We start from the raw sequence: 16301 nt of genomic DNA, 5'->3' as shown, positions 1-16301 counted from the left end.
CAGCAAATGAGATAAGGAACAAACGGAACAGAAACAATGCTGATAACAGAAGGGATAAATAAAACTGTTCACAGGGAAAATTATAACACAACTGACTGGATCTGCCTGGCTATGTATTTTCCGAAAGGGAAGGAATGGAAGGGGAAGGGGAAGGGGAAAGGGGAAAGGGGAAGGGGAAGGGGAAAGGGGAAGGGGAAGGGGAAGGGGAGAGGGAAAGGGGAAGGGGAAGGGGGAAGGGAAGGGGAAGGGGGAAGGGGAAGGGGAAGGGGAAGGGGAAGGGGAAGGGGAAGGGGAAGGGGAAGGGGAAGGGGGAAGGGAAGGGGAAGGGGAAGGGGGAAGGGGAAGGGGAAGGGGAAGGGGAAGGGGGAAGGGGAAGGGGAAGGGGAAGGGGAAGGGAAGGGAAGGGAAGGGAAGGGAAGGGAAGGGAAGGGAAGAGGAAGGGAAAAGGAAAGGAAAGGAAAGGAAAGAAAGGAAAGGAAAAAAGGAAAGGAAAGGAAAGGAAAGGGAAAGGAAAGGAAAGGAAAGGAAAGGAAAGGAAAGGAAAGGAAAGGAAAGGAAAGGAAAGGAAAGAAAGGAAAGGAAAGAAAGGAAAGGAAAGGAAAGGAAAGGAAAGGAAAGGAAAGGAAAGGAAAGGAAAGGAAAGGAAAGGAAAGGAAAGGAAGACACCCTTCTCCTCAGGAAGAGAGAAGGTCCCTTTCCTGCCCTGGCAATGTTCTAAGGTGGAAGTGAATGTAATGACAGGGCCGTGGCCAGACCCTCATGTTCTTCAATCCCACATCTTGTCACTGGGAGGGGAAGGACAAGGGAAAGTTGTCTTCCAAGCATAGATCACAGGGAAAATGGATCCTCAGGGCTCTTTCCAATATGGGTCCTCCAGAGGGGGATAAAGCTGGAACTGGGCATGAAGCCCTTCTGCAGTCAGCGCACTCGCAGGGCTTCCCTTACTGATGCCTCTGTTGGTGTGTGGTCAAGTCAGAGCTCTGGGTGAAGCTCTTCCCACACTGGGGACACTCGTAGGGCCTCTCCCCAGTGTGGATGCACCAGTGGGTGATGAGGGTGGAGTTGTACTTGAAGCCCTTTCCACAGTCAGGGCAGTGGAAAGTGTCTCTCGCCAGTGTTAATCCGCTCATGCAGGAGGAAATTTGAGCTGGTCTGAAACCTCTTCCCACACAGGGAATACTTGTAGGGCCTCTCCCCAGTGTGGATGTGCTTGTGCCTGATGAGTTTGGAGTTGCACTTGAGGCCCTTCCCACACTCAGGGCAGCAGAATGGTCTCTCCTTGGTGTGAATCCGGTGGTGCCTGAGGAGATCGGAGCTGATCTGAAACCTCTTCTGGCACTCGGGACACTCGTAGGGCCTCACGCCTGTGTGGATGCGTTGGTGGGTCACAAGGGTTGATCTGCAGCTGCAGCCCTTCCCACACTCCCCACACTCGTAGGCCCATTCCCCCGTGTGGATCATCTGGTGGCTGATCAGGGTGCTGCTCTGCCTGAAGCTCTTCCCACACTCCCAGAATTTGTGGGGCTTCTCCCCATCATGAAGCTGCTGCCTGGCCATCAGCTCTGAGCTCTGGCTGAAGCTCTGTCCACCTTCCTGGCACAGGGTGGGTCTTTCCTCCTCAGAGCACACTGGGCTGGGTTTGAAGCCCCTCCTCCTGCAGGATCTCTGGGGATTTTCCTCCCCATTCAATTCCTGTGCCGTGGAGCCTCTCAAAACAGCCTCTTCCACGAGACTCTGCTGTGGGGATTTGTCCTCCCTGGTCTCCATCCTCAGCTCCTTGAATGGTGGAGGAAGGACAAGGAGAGGATGGGATTTGCATCTGTGCCACAGTGGAGGGGATGGAGATCCCCCCAGTGCATCCCCGGCAGGACGGTGTTGGCACCAGGTTTGTCCTGCAGCCGAGGGCCATGATGGGCTGGGAGATGGAGCAGGTGACAGGGGGGAAGGGGCACTGACTTCCTCCTCACCTGCCTGGATGTTCTGGGACATTGTGTCAGTTTGAAAAGAGGTTTTTGCTAAGGAAGGCAGGAGACTCCCTTGAAATGGAAAATGTAAATCCCTTTCCTTGGAATTATAATTTTCAAAATAAGGGGCTGTCAAGCAAAATTTATGGGAATAGGAATAACAGTTCTTCAGTAGGAAAATTAAAAATACAAATTTAATAGTACTAAAAAAGTACACACAGAATCAGAATACAACCTGAGATTCCGTGGGTCAGAGTGTTGGTGGCACTCCTGTTTAATTGTGGCTGCAGTGCTCCTGGAGTGACAGAGGTGGTTTTGTTGGAGCAGTGATCCTGTAGAAGGGTGGAGTTTTCCTCTGAACATCCACTGGTGGTGTCAATCAGCCTGGTCTTCCTCTGGGATCCAGTGGAGCTGAACGCTGCTCTTCTGGGAATCCTGTGGGAGAAGGCTGACTCTGTTGTTCACATTCTCAGATTATATCCAGGTAGGAATGCTTGGCTCCTCCCTCTGGGAGGAGCTTCTCACAATGGGAAGATGTCATTTTTGTCAGTGACACTCAATAGCCCATTAACAGAAGATATCTCCCTGAAGGGAGGATTCCTTGTGGAAGAGATAAAGTAAAATGCTTAATTAACAGATGATAATTGCCCCACCTTTAACAGATGGTAATTGAATACACAGCCAGCTAAACCTGAGACACCCGTCCAGCCTTGGAAAGCAGGATTTGGTACCAAGACATGTTAGGGAATGCAACCCTGACTGAAGGCAGAGATAGAATCTCCAGAGCCTGCAGCCAGAAATGGAGAGTTGTGTGATAATAATTTCAATATCTTCCCTTTTGGAATTATTTACTAATGATTATTTGCTTTGCCTATCTAATACTTTTGAAAATTTTTGCAAATTTGCATTATCTTAATTAGCCTGTGTCTTAAGTTAAGTTAGTGTCTGTGTGTTTGGTGCTAGTGAAATAGGGCCCCATCCTGCCTAAGTGTTACCTGGAAAGACAAAATTCCTCACTCCAAATGCCCCCCTTCCTCCTTGTCCGCCCCCTAATTATACACAGATGATGATGTCCTATGGTCTGGGGTAGCCCTGGGGTCAGCTGGGGTCCCCTGTCCTGGCTGTGTCCCCTCCCAACCTCCCCCACACCCTCAGCCCCTCCCCAGCGTGGCCAAACAAGGGGCAGGACAGGCCTTGGCTCAGTGCGAGCTCAGCAAGAACAAAACCATCTCTGTGTGCTCAGCCCTGTGCTCAGCACCCGGCCCTGGCATTTCCTCTGCTCCCACCCCAGAACCCCCTTTCCCACCCCTCTGCCCCACGGCCGCCGTAGCACCAGCTGAAAATAGAAGCAATTCCGTGTCAATTCCAAGTTTCATTGGTTCCTGCACAGCTCCAGCTCAGCTGCTGGCAGCTTTCAATAAAAGAAAAGTGCAAATTCAGCCCAATACATACATTATTAAAAGGAAGTGGAAGCTCTTAGTAGCTGTCACAAAGGTGACAGGGATGAACAGGATAATGATTCTCACATTAGAAAAAGCCCTTGAGACTTGGAATTTTGGAGTTATTCAGGAGTTTAGCTGCTTGAGCTGGGCTTCTTCTGGGACTTTCAGCAGCCTTGTATTCCTCATTGTGGGGTGATTGAACCTTGTCAGTCTCGCTGGTATCATTTGCTCCTTTTCCTCCTGTGATTTTAACCAACTTTTCAAGGAAGGACACCAAAATATTTTCTTTACACTCCAGAACCACAATGGCTATTTTTCTCATCAGTTCTCCCATAGGTCGCTCAGAGGAAGCTGCGTCCAAGTTTCTAAGAGTTCTTCCAGACAGAACCACAACCTCCTCAGTTGAGGGAACCATGCTGTTGTCAAAGGTACTTGGGGTCAAAGAAACCCTGAACTCACTGTGCCAAAATAATTTTGCAGTCTGGTTAAGAAAATTGTTAGAGAGATGCCTCTGCCCCAGTTAATGTTTTAACAAGACCAAATCCATTGTGGATTTTATTGAACAGTAAACATGAGGTAGAGAGAGAGATGGAAAGAAAGAGAAGAGGAGAGAGAGTAAGGGAGTGACGGGGACAGAGACCTCCTCTGGAGGGGGCCAAGTGTGACATTTTCCCATGTGTGTATGGCCTTCCTGGGGTGGGGGTTTTACACCTGAGCAAGTTTGGGTAAGGGGGGTGGTGTTCACCCCCTGAGCAGGGATTACCCCACTGTTTCAGGTTGCCATGCAAGATGTAACCAAATGCAGGTTTTCAATCCCCATCTTCAGCAACTGCTATAAACAGGTGGGGCAGTGTTCTTTATCTCTTGCATGACTCACCCCTGATAAAGCCCTCCAGGGGAGATATCTTCTGTGAATGGGCCATTGAGTGTCACTGCAGGACTGATAAAATTCCATCATCCCATTGTGGGATGCTCTGCCCAGGGGGAGGAACCAAGCATTCCTACCTGGATATAAGCTGAGGCTTTCAACACCAGGAGCAGCTTGCCTACTGGATTCCCAGAGGACAAGAGCTCCATAACCACCACTGGACCTTCAGAGGAAGACTAGACCCTTTTACAGGATCACTGCTCTGACAGAATCACGTTCATCACTCCAACAGGACTGCAGCTACCATTTAATGGGACTGCTGCCACCGCCCTGACCAACAGGGTGTCAGGTTATATCCTGACTCTGTCACTTCAAGGCAGTGTTTCTGTATCATTGCCTTGACCTTTGTTTTCTTATTAAACTGTAATTCTCGCTTAGACTCTCCCCCAGGTTTGCCTTCAAACCAGAACAAAAGACAATGTGCGCACCCTTTGTTTTCTTCCCACAACAGGATTTCCCATTCCCAAACCTTGATTGGATGGAGGAAGAGGCTGTGAGGAAGAGGAAGGAGCCCCAGGACACCCAGGCAGGTGAGGAGGAAGTCAGTGCTCCTTTCCCCCTCTCTCCTGCTCCATCTCCCAGCCCAGCACAGATCCCGGAACAAAAGACAATGTGCACACCCTTTGTTTTCTTGCCAGAACAGTATTTCCCATTCCCAAACCTTGACTGGATGGAGGAGGAGGCTGCGAGGAAGAGGAAGGAGCCCTGGGATACCCAGGCAGGTGAGGAGGAAGTCAGTGCCCCTTTCCCCCTCTCTCTTGTACCATCTCCCAGCCCAGCACAGCCCCCGGCTGCAGGACAACCCTGGTGCCAAGACCGTCCTGCCGGGGATGCACTGGGGGGATCTCCTTCCCCTTCCTTTTGGAATGGAGGCAAATCCCATCTTCTCCTTCTCCTTCCTTCCCCAGACAAAAAGTTGATGATGGAGACCAGGGAGGAAAAATCTCCTTGGCAGAACCTCATGGAAGAGGCTGTTTTGATTGACTCCACAGTGCAGAATTCTAATGGGGAGGAAAATGCTCAGAGATCCTGCAGGAAGAGGGGCTCCAAAACCAGCCCAGGGTGCTCTGAGAAGGAAAGACTTACCCTGAGCCAGGAAGGTGGACAGAGCTTCAGCCAGAGCTCAGAGCTGATGGCCAGGCAGCAGCTTCATGATGGGGAGAAGCCCCACAAATTCTGGGAGTGTGGGAAGAGCTTCAGGCAGAGCAGCACCCTGATCAGCCACCAGATGACCCACACTGGGGAATGGCCCTACAAATGTGGGGAATGTGGGAAGGGCTTCAGCTGCAGCTCCGCCCTCGTCACCCACCGACGCATCCACACTGGGGAGAGGCCCTACGAGTGCCCCACATGTGGGAAGAGGTGTCATTCCAGCTCAAATCTCCGCCTGCATGAGCGGATTCATACAGAGCAGAGGCCCTTCCGCTGCCCTGAGTGTGGGAAGGGCTTCAAGCACAACTCCACCCTCATCACCCACCGGCGCATCCACACCGGGGAGAGGCCCTACGAGTGTCCCCAGTGTGGGAAGAGCTTCACCACCAGCTCTGCCTTGACCAGACACCAACGGAGGCACCGGTAAGGGAAGCCCTGCAAATGCCACAAATGCAGGAACAGCTTCAGGGACCACTCCAGCTCCATCCTGCTGTAGTGTGTTCTTAAGTTTTTCAGTTTGCTCCCCCATTTTCTGTATTGTATCCTCCTGTTTTCTGTAAATGGTTCCTCCCTTCTCCAGCTTTTTCCGCCACTGCTACCCTGTCAGCTAAGTTGCTATGGTAACCTCGCTATTTTTAGTTGCCGATATGTAACTGCTCCTCCCCTATTTTCCCTTATAAGTAAAAGTTGTCTCCTCCCTGGGCCCAGTCAATCACCCCCTTCTCCTCCCAGGTTTCGAGAGCCTTCTTCTCTCTGGGGGTTATGGTTGGCTGCCGTCCTGGGGCCCCTCCTTTGCTTTATATTAGTTGGTTATTTAGGTATGTCAATTATGTTTAGCACTTCCAAATATGTATTACTATTGGTTAGCTAGGCTTCCCTACCTTTTCCCCCCTTTTTCCATTAAAACCCTGTCTCGCCCCCTGTTCGGGGCCATTTGCTGGTGGTGCCCATCCTCGTTGGTGCTTCTGTAATAAACTGACAGCCTACCTCCAGCAAGTGGTCACCTCCTGATTCATCTCGAACCGCGCCGCTCCGAGCTATCACCCAGCCCAGCCCGAGGCCAAGACGCCGAGGGGGGCTGGCTTCAGATGTGCTGGGGCGTTGGCCTTCGCCCCTCACCAGCTAGCCGGACCTAGGGTCGCGTACGCCCTCGCGCACCATCCCCCATTGGAGGGTCCACATTTGGAACAGCCCTGGTGATCCATTTTCTCTGTGATCCATCTGGGAAGACATCTGTCCCTTTTCCTGCCCTTGCCAAAGACATGATGGGGGATGGAAGAACATGAGGGTCTGGCCATGGCCGTGTCATTACATTTACTCTCACCTCAGGTCATTGCCAGGGGCAGGACAGGGACTCTCTCTCTCCCCCTCTGAGGAGAAGGGTGTCCTTTCCAGGCAGGGGAAATGCATGGCCAGGAAGACACTGTTGTTGATATATTAGTTTTCCCTGATATATTAGTTTTCCCTCTCCTTCTGTTATCAATATTATTTCTGTTTCTGTTTGTTCCTTATCTCATTGCTGTTCCCAATAAATTGTTCTTATCCCAGCCTGGGATCTTTGCCTTTAGTGCTTTCCATGGGAGGCGAGAGGGCAGTGAGGGCAGTGCAGTCTTAGCGGGGGCAGGAATATGGGGAATCCCATTCTTGAACTTTGGCTCGTGGAAACCGAGCATCCCAGCTGGTCCCAGCCCTGGTGGCCATGGCAACAGCCTTGGGAGCGGGTCCCTGGCTGCGGCTGTGGGAACCTCTTCCCTCTGGTGCCCAGGGACAGGAGTGGAGGGAATGGCTGCAGCTGAGTTGGGGCAGGCTCAGGTTGGATGTCAGGAAAAGGTTTTTGCCCAGAGGGTGCTGGGGCCCTGCCCAGGCTCCCCAGGGAAGGGTCCCAGCTCCAGGGCTCTCTGGGCTCCAGCAGCGTTTGGGCAGCGCTGCCAGGCCCAGGCTGGCATTGTTGGGATGTCCTGTGCAGGGCCAGCAGTTGGACTGGAGGATCCTGATGGGTCCCTCCCAGCTCAGCCAATTCTGTGGTTCTGGGATCCCATGAGCCTGGGGATGGGGCTGCAAGTGGTTGCCATGGCAACGGGCTGTGGCTGCAGGCTTGAGCTGGTGTCCATGGCAACCACCCCTGGCATGGGATATCCATGGAGCTGCCAAGGGAACTGAGCATAGCAACAGGGGTTGATGGTTGCTATGGGAACCAACCATAACAACAGTGGGCTGCTGATGGCTGCCATGGAAACTGACCATAGCAACAGGGTCCTGGTAATGGTTGCTGTGGAAACTGAACAGAACAACAGGAGGCTGGTGATGGTTGCCTGCTAAGGATCAGATTTGTCAGACGCCCTCAGAGGGGTTCCATGGGGACTTTCCAAGAGTCTCCAGGCTTTTCCAGAGATGGAATGTCACAGGCACAGACAGGGGCTCCATGGACACCTCCCAGGGCTTTCTGGGGATGGTAAAGAGCCCTGTGGTCAGAGGCAATCACAGCCATTCCATGGTGACATCCCAGGGGACCTTGGGCTGCAAAGGCACCGATCTGTCACAGGCACTCACGGAGGCTCCACGGTGACATCCCAGGAGTCCCCAGGCTGCCAAAGAGCTGGGATGTCCCAGACACTCACAGGGGTTCCTGTCATGGGCACAGTGGAAGCTTCAGTCAAAGTTTATTACCGAAGTTCCTGTTGGGTCACGAGGTTCAGAAATGAGCCCCAATAGCCCCCACAGATCCCCAAATACCCCCAAGGATGTCCAGGCTTTCTAAACTCCTTCTGGGAGAGCCACATTGGAGTAGCTGTTTCCAATCCCAGCTGCAGACTTTTCAAGAATTTGTGTGTAAAGAATTATAAAGTGGGAAATAAACCTTTGTAGAATTTGTCCCACGGGATTAGGGATGGCAAACCAGATATATTTATATAAATATGTATTATCTATTATGGTAATTATTAGAGAAAATTGTCTAAATCAGAAATATTTAACCATGATTTAAGAGATGTATAATATATTATATAGAGCACTGAGAAATTATTTCAAAGCAACTCTATTAAAGCAAAATCTTTAATTAAGCAGAGATTGATGTCACTCCTGCAGACCATTGACTGTGGGCAAGTCCCTTTGGCTCAGCCAGGAGCAGTGACCTTGAGGGGTGTCCCCACTGCAGGGAGGAATCCCCACCTCCCCAAAGAAGGGAAATGTCAGGAGACAGTGCCGTTAAAATTTGGGATGGGGCGTTTCTAGTCTGAGGGGCTGCCCTGTTAGTCAGATGTGCCCAGGCTGGGCCAGCTCAGCAGCTCTGCAGAAGCTCTCAGTGGTGTCACTTGGTTGTTCCTTTCTCTGGGGATTTTTCCAGCTCTGCCACAGCTTCAGCTCCCTCTGAGGAAACTGAAATTTGGGATGGAGGAGTCAGGCTGGTTTCAGCATGATTCACCCCAAAAGCAGTGTGACCCCTCTCCTTCATTTCCCACTGGGGCCTTTGCAAACAGGGCCTCTCTGGAGTTGTTGGAGCCCATTGCAGGCAGAGCCTCCTGCTCCAGCAGGAACTGCCTTTCCTGTGCCATGAGCAGGGCAGGTCCCACTGCAGGAAAAGCCCCAGGCCAGCCCCAGCACAGGGAAGGCCTCGGGCACAAGGGCAGAGTGCCGTGCTGGGAGCTGGGCCAGGGAGAGCCTGAGGCATCAAGGGCACCTTGTCTGAGAGAATTGTTTAGGGGATGGGAGTCAGGGCTTGTGTGATCTGCTTGGCACAGCCCAGGCAGGGCTTTCCCAGCCCCATTCCACACTCCATTTCCCAGCTGGAGCCACTGGTGCCTCTGAGTTGTGCTGCCCCAGCCCCAGAGACGCTCTCCTTGTCTGCCCATTCCCCCACGGTCTCTGGGCAGGGATGGCCTCAGTGGGGGCTGCTGACATCCTCAGCACCTTGGAGGCTGCTGCTGAATTTTCCTGCTCCAGGGGCTTGTTCAGCCTTCAGCTCTTCAGTGCAGGAATTCAGGGTCCCAGGGCCCATAAACATTCAGAACACCTTAACAAGCCAAGCCTCTGGGAATAATTTGATTTTAATTTTCAAATCTCTTGTGGTAATTGGACAGATCTCAGTAGTACATCTAAAGTGAATGCAAAATATTTAAAAAGACAGTCACAAAACATTTTTTTTAGGTCCTCCCTTGTTTTTTTTTTTTTCTTGTTAATTCTTTGATATGTGCAATCTCCAATTGACACTGAATCTAAGTACGGCTCCAGAGGCTTCTTCAGCCTTCAGCTCTTCAGTGCAGGAATTCAGTGCCCCCAGGGCTCATTAACATTCAGAACAGCTTAAGAAGCCAAGACTCTGGGGATAATTTGACTTCAGTTTCTAAATCTTGTGTGGTTAATAAGAGAGATTTCAGAAGTGCATTCAACTGAATATGATCTATTTTAAAAGACAGTGAGAAAAGATTTTTTAGGTCCTGTTTAGGTTTTTCTTGTTTCCTCTGTAAATAGCAATCTCCAATTGACACTGAATCCAGGTACCTCCTCATGCAGTTGGAATAGATATGAAAATCAAGACCCTTCATGGCTGACAATCAATCAGACTCTGTCCCTACCCCCACCCCACCATTTCCCCCATCCAAGGCCTGGCACTCAGAGCAGCCTTGTGCAAATCTGAGCTCCCTCCAGCCCAGGCTGCACCTGCCACTTTCAGCTCCTTGGCTCCAAGTCCCACCTGCTTTCCTTGGAGAAGGAGCTGACCGAGACCCAGAGGGATGTTCATTTCTTGTCAGCCAACAAAGCCAAGGGAAGCACAGCTCCATCAAATGCAAAAGTCATTCATCTGCTGGATATTAAATCCACTTTCCACAGCAGTCTCAGAGCAATGGAAAACACCTTCTGTGCCCAGCACAGATCCCAATATCCCCCCAAACCCTTCTGTCGTGGGGTGACAGCCTTCAGCCTTTATCCCAATATCGTGTGTTGTGTCTGGCAGCTGTGCCTTCCCCCCCCCCCCCCCGGCCGTCTTGCTGTGGCCGGATGGGGAAGAGGGTGGGGGAGGGGGGTGTGTGCCCAGGCACTTTTGCTTTTGGCTTTGGCTGCTTGGCTTTGGCTGCTTGGCTTGGCTAGCCGCTTGCTTGCTTGCTTGCTTGCTTGCTTTCTGCTTTTTTTTTGCGCTGTTTTTTTTTTTTTTTTTTTTCCCTTTTCTTTTGTTCTCTCTTTCTTACCCTCCCCTGAAGATACTGGACCGGCTCCGGACCTGACCTGAGAGCTCCAGGACACCCGAAGCCTGCGACAGAAGCTCGGCGCCCTCACAACACAGTCTGGTCCCTTTTCTTTTCTTGTGTTGGGGAGTGTTCTTTTTGTTTCTTGTAAATAAATAGGTTTTGTTTTCCACTTTGCTCCTCCGAGGAATTCCTTCCCGAACCCGGTGTTGGGGGAGGGGTGGTTGGAGGTTTGTTTTGTTTTGGGGGGCTCCCTTTTGGAGATTTCCCCCTAATTTGTCCTAAACCAGGACACCTTCCTGCCCTGATTCTGCCCAGATTTGCTCTCTGCACACACGAGTCACACACTGATGTCAGGGGCCCTCTGCATTCCCAGATGGAGGAAAAGAGAGAAAGGGGATGAAGAGCTCTCCTGTGCAGAGCCAAGGTGCAAGTGCAGCCCCTGCAGTGGGAACCACAACTCATCAGGTTTGTGTCCTTTGGGGTCAGGGCCTGGTGACACTCAGAGGCACAGAAAGGTTTCTTGCCAACAAACACACGTTGGACATTTGAACAGTTTAATAACCATCACAGCTCTCTGTGATGTCCCTGCAGCCTCTGACATGTCCCCCATCCCCAAGGGATTTCTGTACAGCAACAGTTTTAAACAAGGCATAAGGTAATTCTGTGATAGATAAAAACACAATTAAGATGATATTTATTATATATTTATTTGAACTTCAGAAATATTGGGCAATTTCTTCCAGCTCAAAGCATGAAGCCAGTCTGTTGAGAGACACTTGACTGACCAGAGAGCATCTAGAGGATGAAATCAGAGAGCAGTAGAAGTACATAGATCCACCTGCTGTAAAAGAAGAGATGTCCTTAGACATGGCCATTTCAACAGAAGAGCTGAAAACACCTGAAGGAAAAGGGAGGCGAAGTAATAAAAATAATATTGGTTACGCCTGGAGAAGGGAAGATCAGTATTTTTCCTCCTGCCATCAGTACACCTCGAGGAAATTCCTGTTCCTGGTGGGAAAACTCTGCCAATTCTTAAAAGTACTCAAATGACCCAGATAATAAAGATTTGTTTGTATGTCATGAAATTAGAGTCTTTCATTAGCAAATTTGCAGATGATACTAAGCTGGGAGCATATGTCGATCTGTTAGAGGGACGGAGGGCTTTGCAGAGGGACTTGGAACAGTTGGATGGATGGGCAGAATCTAATGGGATGAGGTTCAATAAGTCCAAGTGCCAAGTCCTGCACTTTGGCCACAATAATGCCCTGCAACATTATAGGCTGGGGCCGGTGTGGCTGGACAGTGCTCAGGTGGGAAGGGACCTAGGGTTGCTGGTTGACTGTCAGCTGAACATGAGCCAGCAGTGTGCCCAGGTGGCCAAGAAGGCCAATGGCATCCTGGCCAGCATCAGGAATAGTGTGGCCAGCAGAAACGGGAGGTCATCCTTCCCCTGTACATGGCACTGGTGAGGCCACACCTTGAGTATTGCATCCAGTTCTGGGCCCCTCAGTTTAGGGGGGACGTTGAGATGTTGAGCATGTCCAAAGGAGAGCAACGAGGCTGGTGAGGGGCTTGGAACACAAGCCGTATGAAGAACGACTGAGGGAGCTGGGGTTGTTCAGCCTGGAGAAAAGGAGAATCAGAGGTGACCTTATCACCCTCTTCAACTTCCTGAAGGGTGGCTGTGGTGAGCTGGGGGTCAGTCTCTTTATCCAGGCAACAACAGACAGAACAAGAGGTCACAGTCTCAAGCTGCGCCAAGGGGGATACAGGCTAGAATTAGGGAGGAAGTTTTTCACAGAAAGAGTGGTCAAATACTGGAATCATCTACTCAGGGAGGTGATGGAGCCACCATCCCTCAATGTGTTTAAGGGAAGACTGGATGTGGCACTTGGTGCCATGATCTAGTTGAGGTGTTAGAACATGGGTTGGACTTGATGATCTTAAAGGTCTCTTCCAACCTAGAAATTCTGTGATTCTGTGAAACTAACGGGTATTAACACCTGTGCCACTTTCCAGGCAGACATCAGTTGTGTGCCCGTGAACAGGTTGTGCCACTTGTGCCCTGAGGTGCCCAGCTGGGATTGGATCTCTTCGAGAGCACCTGAGGGAGAACAGAGCACCTTTAGACCCGCAGACCCCTGACAGCCCTGCAGGGCTCCTGTCCCATCAACATCTGCTCTGCTCCAGTCTGAAACGGGGCCCAGCATGGTGCTGGGATCATCAGAGAGCTGAGGTGTGTGCTGGAATTCAATGCCCTCCCCATTCCACAGCAGCCCTGCATTTCCCTCCTGCAGCCTTGGTCTCCAGCACAGCCATGGAGGCTCTTTGTGCTCTGGACTGTTGCCGCAGCCCCAAGGAGAGCTGAGCTCTGCCTTTGGCACAGTCAGGCCTGGCCAGTGCAGGCCATGCTCAGCAATTGCTTGTGTGTGCCTGGCCTTGCTGTCAGCCCCGGCAGCGGCGGCGTGGCCCCTTTGTGGCCCTGTGCTGGCCCAGCCATGGTGGCCCAGCCCCTGTGCAGGCCCAGCCCAGGCCAGGAGCATTGCGGCTGGGAACAGCCCCTGTGCCGTGATGCCCACAGCAGCCTTGGGGCTCTGTGCCCCATGGCCTCCCTGCTGGGCAGCCTCTGCCAGCTCCTGCAGAGCCCGTGGCACCTGTGGGGCTGCACAGACAGCCCTGCCCCGGGCTCTGCCGGCCTCTGGGCCAGCAGAGAGGCAGCCAGGGCTGGCCATGGCCGGGAACAGGCCCTGAGCCCTGCAGGAGGATGGAGCTGGGCCACAGCCAAACTCGGCCCAGGCCAAAGCTGGGCTCTGCAGCCAGGGCTGCCAAGGGCTGGGCACAGAGGCTGGCACTGACAAATGTCCTGTGCTCCCTCCCTGCTCTGTCCATGCCACCAAGGGCACAGAGCAGCCTTCTCTCTGGGCCACTTGCCTGTTTGCAATGCCTTTCACAGGCACTGGCCCTGCCCCACAAGGCCTGGCCTGAGTCCTGCCCCTGCACGCTCAGCCAGGCTGAGATGGACACTGATGATTTCTGGGCCGGCTCTCTGAGCCCAGCCCAGCTCCCTGCAAGCTCCGCCAGCTGCCCTGAGCTCTGGGCAGCACCAAGGGCCTCTCCCCAGCCCAGCCCAGCCGGCTCTGGCCCCACAGCTCTGCTCAGGCCAGGCTGCTCTGGTCACTGCCCCACGGCCTCAGCCCCTGGCAAGGGCACAGCAGCAGCTGCAGCTGCCACAGGACTCAGCCCCAGCCATGGGGGAAGGGGCTTGGCCAAGGCCAAAGGAGGCTCTCTGGCTGCCCTGCTCCCCTCAGGCTGAGGTGCTGAGAGCTCTGCAGCCCCTGCTGCCATCCCATCTGCCCAGAGCAGCACAAGAGCCCTGGCCTTGGGGCCCTCAAGAGCTGCTCCTGCTCCAGGCCCAGGGCCATCCCAGAGCTGGGGCAGCCACAAAGCTGTGCCCATTTCTGTTTATTGCTGCTCTGATGGGGATGGATCCTCAGCCACTTGGAGGTTGCTGATGAATTTTACTCCTCCAGAGGCCTCTTCTTTCTGGAGTTCTTCAGTTCAGGAATTCACTGACAAAGGCTCATAAACATTTGTTCAAAATGCTCAAACAAGAAAAGCCCCTGAGAATAATTTAAGTTCTAAATTCTTTTGTGCTTAGTTAGACAAATTTTCGAAGTGTATGCAAAGTGAATATACTGTATTGAAAACAATTAGGAGAGAATTGTTTTATCTTGTTAAGGTCTCTTTTCCTCTTTATAGATTGGTATCAGCAATGTCCAGTTTATACTGACCCCCAGCACCTTCTAATGCTGTCAGAATAGATATGAAAATACACACCTTTTATTGCTACCAATAACACTTTGTCCCTTCCTCTTTCCCACTGTTACAAAAGAATTTCTACATTCTAATTCAATAAACAACCAAGTTGAATTTAGCAGCAATTTTAATTGAGCAGAAATTTTATGTAAAATACTACAATCATATAAAGTCAAACAGATACAAAAAAATTTTTCAGTGGTTCTGATAAAGCATAAGCAAAACTGATCAATCAGGATATGGGGAAGTTTTCTCTCACCCTCCTGTACAAAAAGCACAGGAATCCAAACACATATTTATATACTGTATGCTAATACAGATTCATCAATATTTTCCCATAAATCTCTTCCTGTTTTTGATTCTTGAAATCTATGTCACTGTACTGCACAGTTCATGCTCTCACTGTTGCTAAGGGGTCTTTTGGCTCTTTGGTGGTCAATCCAATGGAGGCTTCTCCTCATTGTCACTATTCTTTGAACAACCCCACATGTTGCAGATGCGCCCCAAGTCATGTGTTATAGAAGCCAGCATTATATTCCAAAAGAAAGCCTTTTTATTTCATAGGCACCTGAAATCATTTCAATTCTGTTTATTTCAAGGTTGATTCTCTAATTATCCCAAGGCCTACTCCGTTTTGGGATGTTACTTATTACAGTCTACATCCTGGATCCTATAATCTCATGAACATCTGAAAACATCTGTTTTGTGACACTAATTACATATTCTTTTCCTCTATTACTTTTTTCTAAAATATCGATATAGTTACAGTTGTTAGCATGAATCATATTCATTTATCACACCACCATTTCCCTCATTCGATCCCTGGCAGTCAGAGCAGCTGAGGAATGGAGTCACATCCAGGGGTGTCCCCAGGGCTCAGGATTTTGGGCAGGTCAGTGATATCTCTTTATTGCTGATCTGGATGAGGCCATCGAGGGCACCCTCAGTCAGTTCCCAGGTGAGCCCAAGCTGGGTGGCAGTGTGGCTGTGCTGGGGGGCAGGAAGCTCTGCAGAGGGATCTGGCCAGGCTGGAGCCATCCATGGGCCCAGGACAATGGGAGGAGATTCACCAAGGCCAGGCGCCGGGTCCTGCCCTGGGCTCACAACCACCCCAAATCCCTGGCTGTTGCTGCCCCTGATCCCCACAGCCTGTCCTGTTTCCTTCATCCCTGCATTGCCAGGGACTTTCTGGGACAAGGGAGCTCTGCTCTGGAAATAGAGGGAGGTGCAGGTGCCACCACTGGAGTGGGAACCACAACTCATCAAGTTTGTGGCCTTTGGGGGTCAGGAACTGGTGAGACTCAGAGGCACAGAAAGTTTCTCTTCATGGACAACAGACCATGGTTGAAAAGGACACAATTTAATAACAATCATGCTCTTCCCTGAGCTATGTGCAACATCCCAGAAGTATCTGGTGAGGGCACCATCCACAGGTGATTTCCATGCTAAAATTAATTTTAGACAAATGTGGTTCTGTGATAGATATAAACAGCATTAATTTCTTGTATCAGGATGCTCGTCCTGAAGTAGGGGCAAAAGAGCTCCAACAGTTCCTGATTTGCAAAGCTGTCAGTGGTGGATGGAAAAGGGAGGTCAGGCTGCTCTTGGTGTTGAGGAAATTCGGAAACCAGCCTGACTCATTTCATCTCCTCATGCCCTGGCTGATCTCCCCTCTTTCCCCTTCCACCCATTGGCTTTTGTCTCCCACCAGCCCCCAGTGAAGAGCCCGGCTCTGTGTTCTCCATCCCCTCTTTGCTGGCACTGCCAGGCTGGCATGAGGAGCCCCTCAGCCTTCCCTGCTCTGGGCTGGACCAGC

The sequence above is a fragment of the Zonotrichia albicollis genome, chromosome 9 (assembly GCF_047830755.1).
Source record: "Zonotrichia albicollis isolate bZonAlb1 chromosome 9, bZonAlb1.hap1, whole genome shotgun sequence".
Classification (NCBI taxonomy): Eukaryota; Metazoa; Chordata; class Aves; order Passeriformes; family Passerellidae; genus Zonotrichia; species Zonotrichia albicollis.
The sequence above is the reverse complement of the archived record's forward strand: the minus strand, read 5'-3'. Positions refer to the sequence as shown.